We start from the raw sequence: 4,337 nt of genomic DNA, 5'->3' as shown, positions 1-4,337 counted from the left end.
AGGGACGCTAGAATGGGTACCCAGTCGAAATATTCGACCGTATAGACATTAATCAATCTATTGAGTCTTATCTTGACAGGTTACCATTTCCCTATGCATCCTGAGGGTGTGAGGGAGTAATGAGGGAGCCGCGACGAACTACTGGCTGGATTGGGCAAAATCCATGAACGTAACGGATGCGTGTCTGTATAAGTCTTACCATATATCGATTATTGTACACGCAGCTTCCCCAGCAAGATCCAGAACTACTGGAGCTAAGGGAGGGGGAAATGTAGTAAAGATAAGGGCTGGCGACCGGAAGATCACGCGCTGTACGGAAAGAGTTAAGGGTCGACCCTCCCTTGTCGCCGCCCCTTATAACATGACACGCCTACTGCTGAGAGTATAAAGCCCGGGTCGGCTGGAGATCTGGCAGATAACCTTGATATGTAACGAACGCTACAGCTAATAACGCAGACTTCCGTTTGCTAATGATGCAACAGCTCCGTTGCGAAGAGCTAATACTGTCCCTACGCGGGAGACAGGACGCGGGGGGGGGGGGGGGGAAAGGGCAGAGAAGCAGCAGAGGGAAGCGCCGTGGAGCAAGTCTGGCCAGAGGAACTCACCGGGGCGGCGGCGGCGGGGTCCTCCCCGAGCAGCGGCGTGGGCTCCCCGGGCGGCGGCCGGGCCGGGAGGGTGTCGCAGCAGCTGCCGCCCGACAAGCGGAGCTGGCTCCTGCGCGAGTCGGCGGTGAGCGACACCTCGTGCGAATAGGAGTGCAGGAAGGCGCGGACGCCGTCGATGCCCACGAAGTGCGAGGCCGGCACGCCGCGCAAGGCGCCGCTGCCCGCCGCCAGCAGCTGCGAGCGGCGCCAGCGCCGCAGGCGCAGCGCCAGCAGCAGCAGCAGGAAGGCGAGGAAGAGGCAGGACACGGCCGCCACGGCCACCACCAGCCACCGCGTCAGGCTGCCGGCCGGCTCGCCCGGCGCCGCCGCCGCCGCCGCGCTGCCCAGCTCCGACAGCAGCTCGGCCACGCTCTCGGCCAGCACCACCGTCAGCGTGGCCGTGGCCGACAGCGCCGGCCGCCCGTGGTCCTTCACCACCACCACCAGGCTCTGCCGCGCCGCGTCGCGGGCCAGCGGGAACCGCGCCGTCCGCACCTCGCCGCTGTGCAGCCCCACGCGGAACAGCCCCGGCTCCGTCGCCTTCGCCAGCTCGTACGACAGCCACGCGTTCTGCCCCGCGTCCGCGTCCACCGCCACCACCTTGGCCACCAGCGCCCCGGGCTCCGCCGAGCGCGGCGCCAGCTCCACGCCCGACCAGCCCGCGCCCGACGCCGACGCCGACGGCGGGTACAGCACCTGCGGCGCGTTGTCGTTCTCGTCCACGATCACGAGCCGCACCGACACGTTGCTGCTCAGCGCCGGCGCGCCGCCGTCCTCCGCCCGCACCCACAGCCCCACCTCGCGCACCTCCTCGTAGTCGAAGGAGCGCAGCGCGTACAGCGCGCCCGTCTCCGCCTGCACCGACACGTAGGACGAGAGCGGCGCGCCCCGCACCCGCCCCTCCGACAGCCGGTACCGCACGCGCGCGTTCTGCCCCCAGTCCGCGTCCGCCGCCCGCACCGTCAGCACCAGCGCGCCCGCCGCGTTGTTCTCGGGCAGCCGGGCGCTGTAGCGCGCCTCCGCGAACACCGGCGCGTTGTCGTTCACGTCCAGCACCCGCAGCGCCAGCACCGCGCTGCTCCACAGCGCCGGCGACCCGCCGTCCGCCGCCCGCACCGTCACGTTGTACTCCGACACCTCCTCCCGGTCCAGCTCCCTCGCCGTCACCACGCGGTAGTAATTATCAAACGACCTCTCCAGGCGGAACGGCAGCCGCTCGGCGAGGCTGCACCGCACCTCCCCGTTCGCCCCCGAGTCCCGGTCCTGCGCGTGCACCAGGGCCACCACCGTCCCCGGCGGCGCGTCCTCAGAGATCGCGCTCAGCGCCGACGACACTGTCAGTTCGGGCGCGTTGTCGTTGACGTCCGTCACCGTGATCGCGACTTTCGCCGTGTCGAAAAGGCCTCCGCCGTCGTGTGCCTGCACCTCCAGTTCGTACAAGTCGCCTTCCTCGAAGTCCAGGCTGCGCACCAGCGTGATCGCTCCCGTCTCAGAGTCCAGCTCGAACATCTGCGAGGCTTTCTCTGTGATTTTCTTCAGCGAGTATTTCACGTGCCCGTTCATCCCGTCGTCGGCGTCGGTGGCCGTGAGGGTGACGAGGACGGAGCCCACGGGCACGTCCTCCGCCACACGCACCGTGTACTCCGCCTGGCCGAACACGGGCGCGTTGTCGTTCGCGTCCAGCACCGCCACGCGGATCCGCGCCGTGCCCGTCCGCGCCGGCTCTCCGCCGTCGCTCGCTCGCAGCACCACCTCGTGAAACGCCGCCTCCTCCCGGTCCAGCGCCTTCGCCAGCACCAGCTCGGGACGCTCCTCCCCGCCGGGGCCCGCCTGCACGGCCAGCGCGAAGTGCTCGTCGCCGCTCAGCTCGTACCTCTGCAGGGAATTCGACCCCACGTCCGGGTCGTGAGCCTCCGCCAGGGGAAACCGCGATCCCGGGGCCGTCGTCTCGCTCAGTCTCAGCTCCGTTTCTGCCTCTCGGAAGCTGGGCGCGTTGTCGTTAACGTCCGTGATCTCCACTTCGATTCCGTAAACCTCCATTTCCCCCTCCACTATCACCTCACAGCGCAGCACACATCGCTGCATGCTCTCGCACAGCTGCTCTCTGTCTATCCTCTCCGCCGTCACCAAATGTCCCGTCTTCCCGTGCAGGGCGAAATACTGCGTCCTGCCTTTGTCCAAGATGCGGACGCCGCGGTCGCGGAGCGCGGGTAGCTGCAGCCCCAGGTCCTTGGCCACGTCGCCCACGAACGAGCCCTTCGGCAGCTCCTCGGGGACCGCGTAGCGCAGCTGCCCCCACGCCGCCTCCCACGCCGCCACCAGGACGCACCACAGCAGGGCTCGCTCCCGCCGGCCCCGCCGCCTCCCCGCCGCGCTCATCGCCGCCGCCGCACCGCCGGCACCGCACCACCGCCGGCACCTCCCCGCCGACCACCGACGATCCGGCGCCCGATCCGGCTCCGGCTCCCGCTTCTGCTCGCCGCTCCCGGCCGCTGCCGCCGGCCCCTCCGCCTCGCTGCAGCACGGCTCCGCACCGCGGGGACGCTCGCAGACCGCCCGGCCGCCGAGCCAGCCAGCCAGCGAGCGAGCGAGCCGGGCCGCAGCGGGCGGGGCTGCCTGCAGCGCTCCGGCCTTCCTCTCGCTCCTCCTCGGTCAACAGCGGCGCCCGCAGCCTCCTCCCGGCACTGCAGGCACCGACCGCTGCCGACCGCTGCCCGCCCGGCCTTTCCCACGGGCAGCTCGTGGGGACGGCACCGTCCCCACGGACACAAATTACGGAGCTGGGCAATCACCAACCGTATGAAGTTTAACAAGGGCAAGTGCCGGATTTTGCACCTGGGGCATGGCAACCCTGGATGTACATGCAGGCTGGGGAACGAGAGGCTGGAGAGCAGCCCCGCGGGAAGGGATCTAGGGGTTCTGGTCGATGGCAAGTTGAACGTGAGCCAACAGTGTGCCCTGGCAGCCAAGAGGGCCAACCGTATCCTGGGGTGCATCAAGCACTGTATTGCCAGCCGGTCGAGGGAGGGGCTTGTCCTGCTCTGCTCTGCACTGGTGTGGCGTCATCTTGAGTATTACGTGCAGTTTTGGGCGCCACAGTACAAGAAGGATACAAAGCTACTAGAGAGTGTCCAGAGGAGAGCCACGAAGATGGTGAAGGGTTTAGAGGGGAAGCTGTACGAGGAGCGGCTGAAGTCACTTGGTCTGTTCAGCCTGGAGAAGAGGAGACTGAGGGGAGACCCCATCATGAGCTACAGCTTCCTCACAAGGGCAAGAGGAGGGGCAGGCACTGATTTCTTCTCCCTGGCAACCAGTGATAGGTTGGTTCCCAACCCGAGGGAACGGCAGGAAGATATGCCAGGGGAGGTTTAGGGTGGACATTAGGAAAAGGTTCTTGGCCCAGAGGGTGGTGGAGCACTGGAACAGGCTCCTCCGCGAGGAAGTCACGGCGCCAAGCCTGACAATATTCAGGAAGCACTTGGACAACACCCTCAGACATATGGTGTGAATTTTAGGGTTGTCCTATGCAGGGACAGGAGTTGGACTCCATGATCCTTGTGGGTGCCCTCCGACTCAGGACATTCTGTAATTCCATGATTCCCGAGCCCATCTCTTCTTTGATCCTCCAGGCCATGGCAACCTGGAGGAAGGCAGAGGCCTCCCGTGGGTGTGGTATTGCTATCGCATAAGAAA

At 66.5% G+C, this 4,337-nt stretch overlaps 1 pseudogene; it reads right to left on the bottom strand.

The window, feature by feature from the left end:
* Window positions 1-509: 509 nt before the first annotated feature.
* On the bottom strand, window positions 510-3,428 carry LOC148055518 (protocadherin gamma-A2 pseudogene; annotated as a pseudogene).
* Window positions 3,429-4,337: the final 909 nt, after the last annotated feature.

This window comes from Nipponia nippon, unplaced genomic scaffold, assembly GCF_047370975.1.
Source record: "Nipponia nippon isolate SJK-2023a ecotype South Korea unplaced genomic scaffold, ASM4737097v1 scaffold_21, whole genome shotgun sequence".
NCBI classification, from domain to species: domain Eukaryota; kingdom Metazoa; phylum Chordata; class Aves; order Pelecaniformes; family Threskiornithidae; genus Nipponia; species Nipponia nippon.
This window is presented reverse-complemented; position numbering and strand designations above follow the sequence as displayed.